This window comes from Cyprinodon tularosa, unplaced genomic scaffold, assembly GCF_016077235.1.
Source record: "Cyprinodon tularosa strain WSP-4 unplaced genomic scaffold, ASM1607723v1 ctg69, whole genome shotgun sequence".
NCBI classification, from domain to species: Eukaryota; Metazoa; Chordata; class Actinopteri; order Cyprinodontiformes; family Cyprinodontidae; genus Cyprinodon; species Cyprinodon tularosa.
In genome coordinates, this window is record NW_024039440.1 from 667,829 (window position 1) to 684,583 (window position 16,755).

Genomic DNA, 16,755 nt, shown 5'->3' on the forward strand with positions numbered 1-16,755 from the left:
CTTGCTCAGGGAGAACACGCAAACTCCATGCAGAAAGACTCCAAACCGGGAATTAAACCCGGAACCTACCCACTGCTCCACTGAGCTGTGTTTTACAGTTGCTGTAAAACAGAAATTCTTCTTAAAACTGTCCAGCCTGACGAGATTGACTTTTACATTTCCTTTTATAAAAAATTATTAATAATGTAACTCATAGTGAAAATCAGTTTCCTTAACCAAAGGTCGCTCTGAATCAATGACTCCCAAAGTTTGGAACTGAGGTCATGGCTAAACAGGTATGGGGTGTTACGATCCTCTGCAGATATTAGACTTTGACATATAGTCATACTGGTGTAAAATTTTCCATCCAAGGGAAACCAACTGATTGCATCAATGGAGTTTGAAGAATTCCTTCCCTCTGGATGAACATCTAGCAACAGTAGATATTTGCTTCCATGTGTCATTGGCCACAGCGATGACATAAAGGTTGTTTGGGAGTATCTGCTTTATATATAAACATATCTGTCCTTCCAAAATAAGGATTTCTGTAGTTTTATAATGTTTTAAAAATAATAATGAGAGTGAGAATTTAGACACAGATTTTATGAACAGGATTCCCGTTCACCCTCTTGTGTTTCTGCCTACAGTGTCTCCTTCTTTATTTTGTGAGCTCTCAGAATGAGCCTCCGCTATTTGACATGAGACAGAATAAAGAGGGACACATCTTTGTGGAAAGATCACAGTATTTTTCTGGATATCCATCTTTAGGTTGATTATATGCTTTTATGGCTTGCCACAATAATTGGCTGTGGTGGTGCCACATTTAGGTAAATCATTTTGCCATTCAGAGCAAAACGTTTTATTTTCTGAATAGCATGTGTCATTGTTATTTATAAAAGATATCAGCTTAGGTCACGGAAGAGGAGATCAGCAAAGGGAATAAAAACTGGAGAAGTTGTCAGCCGGTTTTCTCCTTTCTGCTTTCCTTTCAACTTTCTGTCTGAACTTTTCTTGATATCTCAGTCTTTTAACACTAACTATAAAAAAGTTGAAAGCACCCCAATCCCCCCACTTGTGAAATCTAATGTTGATAGACTGAGTGTATCTATCTATTCTTTTAGACAAGACAGACATCAGACGTGACTCCATGAGTTGGGATGACGATGCAGGGGAGAGATCGATTAACATTTGAAGTTTGATTGCGGTCGCACAAGAGTAAAAGAGCTATTAACCTATACGGATTTGTTTGGCATCTGCCTATGGAGCCAGAGAGATTAAACAATTAAGGATATAAAATCAATGCAAACCTAATGAAAACATTCCAACCATTGCGCAATAAAAACAGACTGCTCCTGCCAGTAACAACAAGCCTCTTAAGAATGTAAGAATATGTGCTATTAAAACAGTATATTTTTAGATTATACACATGCAGAGGTTATGACAGTAATTCTTAAATTTTTAGTCTCTTCTTTTGTTTTGCCTGAAAATATTATAAGCTGCAGCTGATGGTAGTAGAGAAAATTATGAGTCAGTTAAGGGCTCTAAGCAAAAGTTTCAATAGACTTATCAGAGTCTACTTGTTTTTGCATTCCTTTAGGAAAGAGATATCCCAGAAGGTGTCCAAGAAAGGTTCATCTGTTAAAGCTGACATGCATCATAGCCTACAATGGCAGCTATGATGTTAATAAAATCTCCTTTTCATTATTTGCATGCCAATATAGACTTTCACTGAATAAATAAGTCAGAGTCACATACCTCAGCTTGTAGGGGTGAATACTCCCACAGAAACACAGCATCTCTCACAAGTGCATCACAGCATCATGCTCACGGTGGTTAATCTACTTTTTCACTATGGCAACAAATAACCACCCTCCTCTCTCACTTTAACTCTCTCTGTCTCTATCTCTTCTGTTTGGCTTCCTTTCTGCTCCAATGGAAAGGCTTCGTCCGTCACAGGTCTCCCACCATCTCTCTGTGTGCTGTCTGTCTCTCCTCCTCTATCTCACTTCGCACCTACCTCCAAGATACCATCTGGAGATGCATACTGGTACACTGCAGCCTGAGGAGAGATCCAGAGAGAGATGGAGACAAGTCTACGGGATACATGGGGGGGTTTAGAGCTTGGCTATGACAAGGCTTGGATTAATTTGTCTGCCAAATGCATTTGGGATTACTAGACCATTAAAAGAGCATGACATATACATGCACAAACATACACAGCTGCATTTTTAGATACCACCTTGTCATGCAAAGACATAAAGGTTGGACATAGTAGCAACCTTAAATTTGATCTCCTTTCTTTTTTTGTTGCTTTTATTTTTAGAAAGCCTCTGTCGCTCTCAAACAAATATACTACTGTGCAACCACGTGTAAAAATAACACATTTTTAATGTACATGCAGCTTTTTTATGAGCAACAGACACAGCTGACTAAACAGCCAATAAAGAGAACATCATCTCTTGAGTCGCATGACTCTCAAGCTATTTTTCATGCACAACAGAGCCAAGTGATTTCTCAAATAAATTCTAGGTTGATTAAGAAATATCAAAAGGCAAACAATGAAAAAAAACAACACCATATATTAAACCAGCACATTTTAACTTCTTTGTAAGCTCACAGTTAGTTGGTTAGTGCAGACTCATCAATAAAGGCAGACATAGCCTCCAAAATCTGCCTTTACATGCTTACATGTACAGTATTTAATTTATTGAACAAGCAAACCCTTTCTCAGCTTGTGTAATCTGAATTCCTTTTTCATTTCCCATTCTCCATCAAAATATTCTTCTTGTATTTAAATATAAAATTTTTATCATGATGGTATACAGCATGTAAGAGTTTGATGGTGTATGTGAGACACATTGAGATAATAGTAAAGTTTGTGAGAGGGCTTGAAAGTCTTTATGCAAGTGAATAGTTTTGATTGTGAGAGAGCAAGAGCAAGTACGAGCATTTGGTCTCATGGCACAACCCACAAGATGCAGAGGTCTAATTTAAAAGGAAAATTCATTTTAAGCATCAGGTTATGGTGCAGGTCTTGAGAGAATGTTCTGCTAATTCAAAAAACATTGTTACTGTAAAGTAGAAAGATAAACCCAGGAATAAACTCAATAATGTTGAAGAATTCTATCTGCAGAAGAATGGTCCATACATTTTTACACACCAGAACATGCTTACACTCTTTCAAATGGAAAGATACATACAGTCAGGCACAAACTCACTGAAACATAAGGCCAATTAGAGTGGTGAATTAACTTTACATACATGACTTTTGACCATGGGAGGACGTCAGATTACCCAGAGAAAATCCATAATGGATGGGGAGAATGTACAAACTCTACCCGGTGAGGCCTAAGAATCGATGTGACACAACGACAATGAAGCTGTGATATTAAGCAGCCAATAATAAACCAGTTCAGGTAAATCTAATGTGCTTATTTTTAGGGGAAAGACAATATATCTTTCTCAGAAATGTGAATTTAAGATTCATTTTTAAACTCCAAACCAGTTAAAGCTTAGATTAAATGACTGAAGGGATTTGAGGGAAAATTGGAAAAATGCGCTTCATTTTACAAGCAATAAAACCTGCAAAAAGACATATTTATTCCTTTATTGCCTTATCTTTATCAAAAAGTAGATAATGATGATGATAAAAAAAAAAGCCAAAATTGAAACCTAGACATAATCTTAGAGGAAGATCAGAACCCATTAAATCAGGCTTTTCATTCAACACAACAGACCAAAGCAGAGTCCACTTTACTGTAGGTTAAGCCCAAATTTGTCTAACATCTCCAACTGCATCCTACCATCAATTTTGAGTAAGAAACTTGAAGATCATTGAAGTCCTCCATTTAAAACAGAGAACAACCAGAGGAAGCAGTTCTTTTAAACTACTCTAATGCAAACTGAAGGTAATGGACAGAAGATGTTATCAGTCACATTGTCTGCCAAAAGAAAAGCTCAAAATTGTTTGAGAAGGAAAGCTGCCTCTAGCTAGTAACAATTTTCAACAGGAGAGAGCAGGAGAAGAGGTGACATGGTGAAGATTTTAACATCACCACTATACACACTTGGACAAAACTAGTTTAATGAAAGAAAAACTCACAATTGTCACATAAATAACTATGACAACCAAAATAATAAATATATATTCTTTGAAAGCAAACTAATAAAAGTCAGATGTTACTTTTCAGTCATGCTTTAACAAATAACAAACTCATAGAAAGAGCTGGGACAAAAAAGATGGTATTCCCTTAGAAAGGACTGAAAATCATACGACCAAAGGGACATGGAAAATCAAGGTGTGGCCACTAGCTAGTATCACATGCGTCTACAATTTGTAATGGTTGTCTTTCATTTCTAACATGTACCACATTCAGCATGGACATGTCAAGGAAAGAGTTGTCTTAGGAGACAGAAAGAAATTATAGACCAACATTTTAAAGGTAAAGACTTTAAGACCATCTCCAAGCTGTTAGATGTTCCCGTGACTACAGTTACACATATTTTTTTACACATCTTTCCACAATCACATTGAGACATGCCTTTATCCCGTTTTGCCCATGAAAAGATAAGCAGATCAGAGCAGAGGTGCAGTCCTCACATTCCAACCTATTCTGCTTTATAGGTTAACCTAGAGAAAACGAAGGAGACATACTGTAGGTCTTGCTAAGGTTATACAAAGACCAGATAAGCATTGAAAGCCTCCCCAGCACCATATAGACCCACAGACACATCATTCTTCTCCAAATCTCCTCAGGGCATGAGGTTTATTACAGTCTGTCTGTTATTCCAGCAGTTTTATGTTAAAGAGCTATAAACTGTGCTTCCTTGAGCGTGGTCAGCATTTCCATCATCATCCAAATCTGACAGTTAGTTTGTTTGTAAATGATTTGTCTTCACTCTTTTTGAATTAACCCTTTAAAGGGCAAGATAACGTTTTAGATCACTTAAGTACCCCTTACAAATGGAGTCCCCTCCGTCACTCAGTGAGGTCTAGAAGCACAAGATCTATATCCAGCCATTCAGCAAATACACTGCTACATGGCTGTTCATCTTATTTTGACATTTGATCAATTAGATGAGCCTTTCAATGATATATTACCTACTATAAATTAAGTTGATAATAAAAGTTAACAAGTCAAGAAAAAAAGGTAAAAAGCTAATTGAAAAGTAAAGTAAAAAAGTTAATAAGCCTAGTTAACAATTATATTTAGATTTATAAGCTAAAAAAATTAAGTACCAGTATCAGCATTTCTTAAAGAGAATTTCTTATAGAAGTACTTTTGTTATGTTGTTATTTTTAATATATTTTAGGCAAGTTGGCGTTTCTTGTTATTACATTGACATAAATTTTTGCCATCAAAATGTCCATATTTTTTGAATGTTACAAAGGTAATAAGAGATTGTCCTGAATTCCAATAACACTATTGGCTTGAAATTTTGTTTTTCAAAGTATTTCACTGAGTATATAAAGGGTTAAATACAAATAGTTGAATAATTCTATCTAATTATTTCATCATTAATACCAAAAACTGACAATTTCCTATACTCTTTGTTCCCTCTGTGTTGTTTTTTTATTTTTACATCATAAGCAGGTAGTGAACAACATTGAGTGCAAGCAGTTACATCTTGCAGCGGTCGTTTCATCCATTGATCCATATTATGTAATGCATTAAGTGGTGACTGATGACCAAAGGACCGCAACAGGGTTAGTGATCACTTGAATGCACCATTTAAAAAGGAATTGACTGCTAGTAATGGATTACAGGATCACTGTAAATCATAAGTCACTGTGTACCAGATGTGAGCTGCAGACTAAGCTGCTTCTGAAACACACTTAGACTTAAAATATGAGCTTCTGGAGGTTCTGTCCTCTAATTTTAGGACGCAACTTAATCCCCTGTTTATAACCTTGGCTTTTAGCATAAATTAACAGTCATTTAGAAGCAGGCCTAAGCAAAATAAACTTTAAAACAGTATAGCTTTTATTCAGATCCCCATTACACAAACCCTTAAAGAACTGTCTCTTCACAGTTATTTTAAAGCTGAAAATCCACGAGCCAATTGTTTTATACTTAAAAAAACAACACACCAGCAGAAGTATTAACCAAAAAAACAAAAATGGACCCCTTGAGACGTCATTAATGCAAATTTGCATCAATAATTTAATTAATATTGATGTAGCTGAGACCAATCAATTGCTTGTAATTGAGAGTAACATGTTGAACCATGTGGGATTGGAAGCAACGGTAGGGCTGATAGAAATCATGTTATTATAAACAGAATGAGGCTAACACTGTAAAGCTGAGTTTGTGGTGCGTGTGAGAGAGGAGGAAATAGCAACAGTTCCCCCTGGTTGGAGGAAAATGAGATTACAATGACAGAATAAACTCTACAAGAAATAACCCAACACCTGTGCTCCTTATGTTTGCATAATCAGTGTGTACTCGGCAGAAGCGCTACATCCCTAGGATTAGATGTTTGGGGTCTTTTTTCCACCTCCTCTACAAATCGCAGAGAGATTCAGTGTCTTTCAGCAAATCAATTATTCAATGGCCTTTCTGAATAACAGAAGATGTCAATGGTTGCCATAGACACAAGGTTGATGTATAGGTTTGACACTTTTCTGTGATATTTTTCCTCTAAGTGGGACAAATAGTGAATTAAAAACATCAGCTTAATGTCAGCGGAGAAATGAGGACGTCAGTTATGAAAGATTCATTCTCATTTAAAGCGCTTCCTGCCTCGCTGACCACACAAAGATTGGGTTTTAATGATGCCCATTTATTTTAAGGCAACTAGACAAGTTTGTGATATCGTGATAAAGATTATCACATTGATTTCCTGTTCCCAATGCCAAAAGATTGATTTACTAGCAAAACATGTGTCTCCTGGGAAATTTTGACATTAGGTAGACATGGTTGCCTACTTAATAAAAGGTATTTATAATAAAATTCCTGTCACTAACAGACAGGTATCTCCCCTGCAGGTTACATATTAATTTCATCCTAGTGTACACTCTTAATAATGATGGTATTTTTGGTAACTTTTAAAGAGTTTGAAAGAGCTTGTCTTCAAAATCACTGCAGGCTGCAGTGAAACCTCGGTGCATACAAACAAAAAGCAGCCTCAGTGCCGGTGTTAACTGTCAGCACAGGCTGACAAGCTGTCACAGTGGCTCTTACTTCCTGAACGCTTCGATAACACTCTCAGCACACAGACTGGGGACGATGCAGCTGTGCATTAATTTCACCCTGCAGGAAGAAAGTGATAACCTGGAGAAATGTAAATTATTTTCTGTGAAGCTTGACTACTGCATTATTAATCATCAAGAAACACGCTATGAGTTTAGCTGTTTTGTCTTTTTTTTAGATAAAAATGACCTTTTGATGTCAATTGTAAATATTTATTAATTAATTTGACGGATCCCCAACATGCAGGTTTACAAATAGCTAATTCACTAAATAACTGCTTTTTACGTTATTTCTTGTTAATATGCTAAAAGGAAAAAAATAGCTTTGGGGAAATAATCAAAATCACTCATTTTCTACATACAGATAAGATACATTAGGATGTGTGCATAGACACACTAATTAATTAACCAAAAACTACAACAGCACAGTTAGTGGTTAAAAAAGTACTTTAATTTTTCTATGCAAATATAAATATACCAAAAATAATCAAACACAAGCAAGAGAGGTGTATGGAAAATATACCGATTGTGCTTTACAATGACGGCAAACTGATCTTTGTGTTAACCTTGAGGAACTAGGCTGGTCAAATTAATATACATTTGTACACAGTGTTAATATAAACCCTACAACACCTGTTTAAAGCCCCAACCCCCCAAAAAATAAAAAAATATAACCATAGGAAACTCTTTCAGTCCTTGGGGTCTGGTGTAGATGTATCTCTGCTTCCACACCTGAAGGAAATTACTGATTTACCTCCTCAGTATGCAGTCAAGTTCTCCTCCTAATGACCTGATAATTTGACTCAGCTGTGTTGAAGCAGAAGCATGTAAAAGGGACATTGGGCCTCTAGCACCAGAAATTAAGATTTAGAGCACACTCAAATATTCTTTACGCTTTTTGTATCTTGATGATCTAAATGAAGTATTAATTGTACAATATCAAATCGTGGAGAAAAACAGTGAAGAGAGGATTTAAAGCTACAGTGTGTAATAATTACAGGGATATAAAGTCAGAAATTTTATATATTATACATAACTATGTTATTTATCATCACCTATGAGCTCAGCCTTTTAACCATAATATTTGCGTTGCCTTAGAATTCGTTATTTATAATTACATAGGAGCGGGTCTCGCAGCCATGGAGGCTGACATCTTTGCGGTACGGCAAGCGCAGAGGCAACAAACTAGCGATTGCGAGATCTCCCATGACGCTCAAAAATAACTACGGCAAGTTGAGAGAGATGAACTGAGACGGTACTGAACAGTAGATGGCAGTATTATGCCTGAGAAGCGTTTAGTCTGCCTGAAACCAAAGAAGAAGAAGAAGCAGGTATACTGCGCCTCAGTAACAAGAAAGGTGAACAAGGCGGCAGGCGTGAGTGACTTTGCAAACTGTTTGGCATTGTGTCGCCAAACATCAGACGAATGGAGGATCATGCCTACTCTGTATCACAACGAAAAGCGGCGGACACCGAACCCCCGTCATCTAAGAAGCGGAAACACGACGAGAATAAACGCAAGCGTGACAAGAAACGGCAAAAAACACGGATCAACATTGGCACGGCATTTACACGATGGAAGTCACTGATGGAGGAAAAAGGTTTTCAAAGTGACGCTCAAGTTGCCAGTTTTCTCTTGGACAGGTAATTAATCCTACACACACAATTGTCTAATATCACTGCAGTTTTTGGAGTACAGGATGCTCAGACCTGTCTAAAACAATAACATGCTGCGTGATGATGCTGTTACTCTCCAGTATACTTATTCAGCAACGTCCCTGACGTTTCATAGGTAATGATTCAGTAATTTTCTGTAAAATAATTTTCTGGATATATACCTCGGTTACTTCTCTCCGGCTCCTTTGGAGATCTTCAAGCCTTTCCTCCTCTGCTCTCACCCCGCTGGCTCCCCTCTCTCGCCTGGCCCTAGCTGCACGGCCTCCCTGCCCTCGCCCTCGTCCTCTCCCTCTTCCTCGCGTTGTAACCCCCGTGCCACCAAAATGACTTGGACTCTGTAAACGGGGAATATATATTCTTCCAGCGAACACAATCTCGCTGTTAAACTAATGACTACAATTACTTCGTCTGTTTATATCACCATGCAAAGCAGCTCACCAAAACGTCACAACGATGTAGAAAAAATAACGGGTATATTTATTATCTTAAGTCTACATGAAATCTATACCCTACTCAGACTAATGAAATACTATCTGTAAAATTATCTATGTAAACAAACCTCATCACTTGAGAAGGTAGGTGATGTGGACGTCGTGGAAGAAATTTTGTCCCGTAACGCTCGCCGTACTGTTGGGGGGGAGAAGCGGTGGGGGGGAGATGTTCATGTTGCTGCGGTCTGCAGTCTGACCGCTAGATGTCGCTGAAAATTACACACTGTAGCTTTAAATACAGTACAAAACAGGCAGAGATTATATTTTTGTTTTTATGTTTAAAGCTAATAAAACCAACAGCTGATTTAAATAGTGCAAATTGGTAAGAACTGAGTCAAAGCAAAAGTACATCACCAATCGCTATGATAAATACTGTCTGAATGGCAGTAAGAAAGGTGGTAAGAAACTGAAGATGGATGTTTTATTATTTATAGTTCATTTAGCAAAGGGAGGTACAGACATTCCTATCTGGCTCCTATCTGGACCTATAAAGGTTCCCACGGTACTTTGTCTGCCAGGAAGTATAGGCACAGCCCACCTCAGTGAATTTATCAGAAATAAAGTATTGCATTATCCATTAACAAATTAATGGATACCCTTAGCCGTTTCCTACATTTGTCTTACTTATATTTTTCTATCTTTTTTTGGAAGAATTTCTATTTCAGTTACATAATGACATCCATAATGCTGAAGGCTTTCCAGATTCAGCACAACAGTCCAGAGATCCGTTCATACACACAGTAGTGTCCTTAGAGTGTTGACCCAACAAAAGGTCAAGGAACAGGACCTGGGAGCTACAATCTGCTGTATTTGGTTAAAGGACACAACTCCAGTAACAGCAACACCAAAGAAAGCAAAGACAGATGAAGTGAGTTAAAATCAGGAGATCCCATAGGCATGCAATGAGAAAGAGTAAAGGAATAGGAAACTGCTAGAAAAACAAATACATATGTAAATATAAAACCCTCTATTAAACTCACACTGGAGAACTTCACCTCTGCATTTGAGTAGCAGTGGGTTGCCACTGTGCACTGGGTTAAGGGTCTTGCTCAGGAACCCATAGTGGAGGCTGTGGGGATTGAACCATGTACTTGCAACCTTCTCAGAGCACAACCGCACCACTAGGCAAACACCCCCCTATGAGGAAATGTATGAGTAGAATAGAAATGTGTGAAATAATGTAATGCACAAAAAACCCAAATAGGTTATAAACAATAAATAAACCAAACACAAGGACAACACTGGAACAGAGCAGAAAAATCACTGAACAGAACAAATGAACAGCAGCTTTTCAATTAATTTAATCTAAAGCTACAGAGGCAATATGCAATACTGTTCCATGTGTGTTTGGAGCTTTCCAAACATCTGGTTGGCCATATTTCCTGTGTAAAATTACCTAGTGATAATAAAGAGTTTACATTTCCTAAATTAATTTATTTTGCACACTTCATTTAAAAAAAAACTGATTCCAGTATATACAGTGTACATATGTGCCATCTTCCAGGATGTGTTTAAATTTTATCTAATAAGGAAACATTTATGGTTTTCACCTACAAGTATTACTTGTCTATATGAACAGAATTGAATGCAAACCTGGAAATGACTCTTTTTTCTATATACCATCAGATACAAATGCAAAGAAGTTATGTAAAATAATTAATCAGCTCTGAGTGTTTTGGAAACCGTTGTAGATTATCTGTGATATGTAGATTTAAACCAAACTGATTCCAACTACTTTAAAATCCAATATGGTCTTTTTAAAAAGCTTCTCTGTAAGGTAAGGTAAGGCAGTGGGAAGAAGGAGCAATGAGGGGATATGTGGAGCAGCTGTGGCAGGAGGAAGAATTAGAAAAATAACACAAAATCACCTAAGAAGTTAGGTGAAAAATCTAAATGTGCAGGAATACTAGGAAAATAAGAAGGAATAACAACCTGGTGACACTTAGAGAATATAAACAACAAGGAAAGAAAGCGAAATATTATGGCAACCCAACACTCACAACACAACAGGATTATGCCGCATTCAACACATCATGACAGTGATTAATGCACTAGAAATGTTGGTGGGATTGCATTTCTTGGGGCTAAATGGGGGGAAATCTTATTTTGCAGAATGGTAGAACTTTGTCCCAGTTTGCAATTTCAAAGACGAGAAAACAGAATAGAGTTCCACAAAGCTCCATCCTTTGGCCAAGTCAATATCTATATGCTTTCTCTCTGGTTTAGATTGTAGAGTGCAACGGCTTCTCTTTCCATCTGTGTGCTGAGAAAAAAAAACATCTGTATTTTTCTTTGCCACTATAGGACCTCATTCCCTTACAGTCACAATATCGACTAGGGTCAATCAGTTTTACACACCCCTATGTGCTGTGGACTGTGGGGATCATTTTAATTTTAAGTGTATTGTTAAATAAGGTTTCTGCCCTCTGAACATTGCAAAAAAGAACAAACTGTGTTGCCTGAATTTCAAGATATATTTCAAGATAATGAGATAAATTATGGTGTTGGTTTCCCTAAGGGACTGCCAACAAAAAAAAAAAAAACTACTTGGTAGGATCAGTGTGTTTTTGACCCCAAATACATAGCTACTGCTAAAAAATATTGTACTCTATATGAAAACCCTTTGGGATGTTTTGGCTATGTTCAAAAGTCTCTAATGTGTAAACTTTCTATTTTTGAAACACACATTTTAGCATATTTACCCTTAAAATAAGATAATTAGATATTATTAACTTGAAATATTAGACAACAGTTGTTGTTTTTTTTATTTTGAATGCAAATTGTTTTATTCTATTTGCAAAGTGTCTCACTTACCTGCTCAATTAAAGAAAAAATGCATCTAATCTAAGAAAAAAAATTACATACTTTAGATTTACATTTACTTTACTTTAGATTTCCATTTTTTTGCAGTGCAGCGTCAGCTTTACCTGACCAAGAGAAATGTTCAGCGGTTGATATGCAAAATAAAAAGATAAAACACAACTTGAATAACAGTAAAATATTAATTTTACTGTTATTAAAACACCACTTTGCTTCCTTTTTTTAGTACAACTGCAGTAACTAAGTGCAAATTCAAATATCTCATACTGCCCCCTTGTGCTTGCTTTAAAAAAAAAAACATTTTACATTTTGAACCTCATTGGCATCATGTGGTGTCTGGAATATTCAGGAGTCACTGATTTGAGCTGTTGTAAAATGAATTCCTTGTAAGTTCATAGCAATACACACGGTGCGTCTGTACTCATATCTCTCAGAGGAACCCTGAGGGTGGATTTATCCTGTGATGGTCATTCCTGTGTGCTCTACTGCATTCCTGGAGCCAGCTAAGCTGCATCCCGTGCCTTCCCACTGCAGCATGTGAGCAGCTTGTGATCCTGAAACTTGCACTGATGACTCTAAACTCTGTAGTGGGACCTGAGGAGTTGAAGCAAATCTCAGGCTCTCTCTCCTTCTTGAATTTTCCACGTATGCTGTGTTGGTCATCATCAAATACCATAATATGAAAGGGATTTAAAGAGGAATTCTGAGTTTTTAATTGAATAATCTACTCAGCTGTGTCTTACAACACTGGAAATACCTTCAGTGTTTGAATCTATCCTTTTTATTACATATGTCTAAGTGTATGTTTTACAGAAAATGTTCCCCTATTTGCAATAATGATAACAAACTTAAAGGACTGTTTTATTTCTACACCTTCAAGCAGCCAAATCTGAAGACAGATTAGCTCTGAAGGTATTTAACACATGTTATATGAACCTTTGGCGCAAATCTTTTGTGAAGTTTGTTCTTAAAAACAAACAGAGTAACAAGAAAAAATGTACACATGGCAACATGAAAACAAATTAAATACAGCTTATGAATAGATGATGACTGTCTTTTCTAGAAAAAGGAAAAATCTTTTAATAATCTGTAACTGTAGAAGTGTTGTAATTAAAAAGTGCCTAAAGGTCCCATTTAAAAGTAGGTTTTTGCTCATGCAATGAAGCACGTTACCAATATTTTTTAGTGGCTTTGCATAGCTTTCATTACCAAACAGTTAAAATGTTGTATCAGATTATCATTTTGGCTTGATCTCTTGTTAATGACATCCCAAAAACGTGTTGAGTAATTGACATTTTATGCTTCTTGGAGCATAAAATAAAGGAATGCTTTCCCTTTCTATCATGTCACCACAAACTGCAGCTAAAAAAAGGCTACTACAGTTTATCCTTCTCTGACAGGGAATCCAACAAGATATTAATATTTTGAACTATATCCTGTTACAAATAACATGACAATAATGGTCTGAAAGCTAAATGAGCGATATATATATATATATATATATATATATATATATATATATATATATATATATATATATATATATATATATATATATATATATATATCTCACTATTATTATGGTAGCGCTAACTCAGTTATTATCACATTATTAGACTGCCATTTTTACGCTAGTAAAATAACGCTAGGTAATAAAAATTTTAATTTCATATTTTGTGTAATGAAAAAAAATCTAGGTAATGTCATGATGGGTTCACTAAAGGCGACCCAAGAATGCAGAACACCACTGACGTACACAGGGATGAAAGTTTAACAAGTTTATTTAAGCACAAGCACACAGATTGTACTGGTTCGGGTTCGGGGCCTGGATACTGGTTCACCGGAGTCTGCGTGAGAGACAGTACAGTTAGAGATGCCAACAGAGGTTTGATTTCCTGAAGTTCACTGATTGTACCTTGAGGGTTCTTGAGGTTAGCTTTGGGAGAGTCTCTGTTGGATCTGGAGAAGAGTTCTTCAGCAGAGTCCGTTTGCTGCTTCAGCGTCTTACGTCTACAATGAACAGACCTTGGCTTTGGGATTCCCAGCTCTAGTCCTGAGCTGCTTGGAGGCTCTGAGAATTCTTCAGGTTTGGCTCTGAGGGTCGGCTCGGCAGGTTAGCTCTTCCTGAGCTTTCACTGAGGAGACACAGGTTTCCTAGAAGACAGAGACAATGGTTAGAATCCAAGCTGGATTCGAAAGTCACAGAGTTTACACTGAGGATCTAGGCTTAAGCGCTGACCAACTGGATCAACACTGCGGCGTTGAGGCAAGGTCTGAAGACAGCTTAAGTAGTGGATCCTCTGATGATCTTGATGAGCTGCAGCTGAGCAGGAGGCTCCCTCAGAGGATCCACGGCGGACTCTGCTGGAGAAAGGTGGAATTTCTCCAGCTCCCAACAGGTAAAACATCTATTTTAAATTAAGCCTGTGTTTTAGATCCTAGATTTCAATATTGTATGAAGATTAAGAATGTGATAGATTCAACTGATTTCTGTCAAGACCCAGAACTTTGGACCCAGAATTCAAACAGACAGACTGAAGTGATTTATAATAGCGTTTATTGACCGCTTGACATATCACTGTCTTAGCAGCTTGGACAAAAAGCCTGGAATCTCTGTAGAGGGGAAAATCCCAGGTTAGTGACCACATATTTCTGACGGAAGACGATTACAAACCTGTGAGTCACTAAACTGGTTTTAAAGTTGAGTCCGAGCCCAGACGAAGAAGTTGAATCGAGCAGGATGATTTTCCCCAGCATGTGGTGGATGCCGTCGAGAGAGTCCCAGGAGCCAAAGCCAAAAGAATGCTGAGTCAGATAACGAGCAGAAGCGAGCAGACTTGGGAGAGCAGGTTATTCAAGAAGGAGAAGCCAAAGCCTGTGTTGGTGAGGAAGAAGAGGTCCAGGTCAGAATATCACAGATCCGAAGAGGTACTGTAGGGAAATCCATGTCAGGGTCAGGAGACAGATCCAGGGTTGGAAGCAGGCAGAATCCAGCAGGAGTCCGAAGACAGGTCAGGCAAACAGATCAGATTGGGGGCAGGCAGGCTCAGGGCTCCAAGGGCAGAAACTAGTTAGGATCAGGTTATCAGAACAACAAACTGGGTACGCTAGAGAAGTCTTACCTACGGCTTGAATAATCTGGCACTAATGGCTGGGAGCAAACAGTTTAAATAGAAGCCGGAACAGGTGGATATGATGAGTTGTAATGAGAAACTGGGCAGAGCTAAGCAGTTGGATGGAATGAACCATTAATCCAGTCATTAGTGCCAGGATCAGGACAATTTCACAATAAACAATAACTTTTTTAGTGTAAGGAAGAATATCTGTGGCAATTTTACCACCCCATATCTAACGTAGAGGTACAGTAACAGTAAGTGAGTCCTTGGGATTAGGGGTCTTTTTTATGTCTAGAGGTCTAATAGGGCAGAAGTGCAATGAACTCTTTAGATTAAGGTACTGAAATGTAAAATGGAAGTTGAGGAAGTCATTTAGAAAGCCTGTCTTTCTTTTCCTTAGAGTATTCATAAATAATTTTTAAAAAGTCAGGTTGCAGAATATGAGAACCGGAATTGCTCAAGAGTTTTTCCACAAAACGGTGCTGAAATCATTAGACACAGCAGCAGTATTAGGAGCAGTCATGAAAAGAATATGAAAAGAGACCATTCATATTAAATCAAAAACATAAATATAGTGTGACTACCATATTGAATCTAGTGTGTCTTCAACTTTCCAATGAAAATTTACTTTTGACACTCAAAGCTTGTTTTTTCTTTCTCTCATCAAAAAACTCTGGTGGCATTAATACTCTGCTATTCTGCTGTCTGTCTGCATTGCTCTTGTCAGTTTAAATAAAAATTCTTGACACCGTGCAGACAAATATTAAGTTGCTGTACCTGCCTGTTTAAATATATGGAAGGAAATACTAATTTATTGCCTAATTGCTATGGGAGATGGAAAATACAGAGGAAAATAGAGTAAAAACAAATTAAATAAATTCAATTTAGAAAGCAAATACTGATGATGCTATACTGAGTTGTTAGAAAATTGAATTTAGTTTTGGATTGTTATGCTTTTTCAGCCCTTCTGATGAATATTGATGAAAACTTTTTTCGTCTAAGAAAGTGGAACGTTGAACAGAATGTATGATTTTTGTAATTGCTTCTGCTTTAACTGCATTCAGATCAAACTCAGATCATGATTTAGAAATCCAAAATATTGAAAGAAAGGGAATCAAACATGCAGGCAGCAGTTAAAATAACTTTATAAAATAGTTTAAAAAAAAAAAACGAATTGTATACTACACAGAATCAAAGTAAATGTTATCAAAAATATTGGTTGCCAGATGATTTGATTTGGACATTTTAGCACATGAACCTACCTTGATCTAATTCATTCAGAGGTAGCTGCTGCTGTATGTTTAGGGCAATTGCCTTGCTGAGGGGTGAATCCACCTCAGTCTCAACTGTTACAGCTTTTATTTTTATTTCTATCCTGTATTTGCCTACAACTTCCTTCCTCTTTATTGAAACTTGCTTCCCTGTCCCTGCTTCTGAAAAGCATGCCAATATAACATATACTTGTTAGGTTACTTTTCCT

The 16,755-nt window shown here is 37.2% G+C and overlaps 1 protein-coding gene across 1 annotated transcript in view; it reads right to left on the minus strand.

The window, feature by feature from the left end:
• Positions 1–2,040, minus strand: part of grm5b (glutamate receptor, metabotropic 5b) — a 98,674-nt gene extending 96,634 nt beyond the window's left edge. The window contains exon 1 of the mRNA XM_038267872.1: positions 1,735–2,040. The gene's annotated coding sequence lies outside the window, so the exon portion shown is untranslated. The remainder of the gene's footprint in view (positions 1–1,734) is intronic.
• Between the last annotated feature and the right edge of the window lie 14,715 nt (positions 2,041–16,755).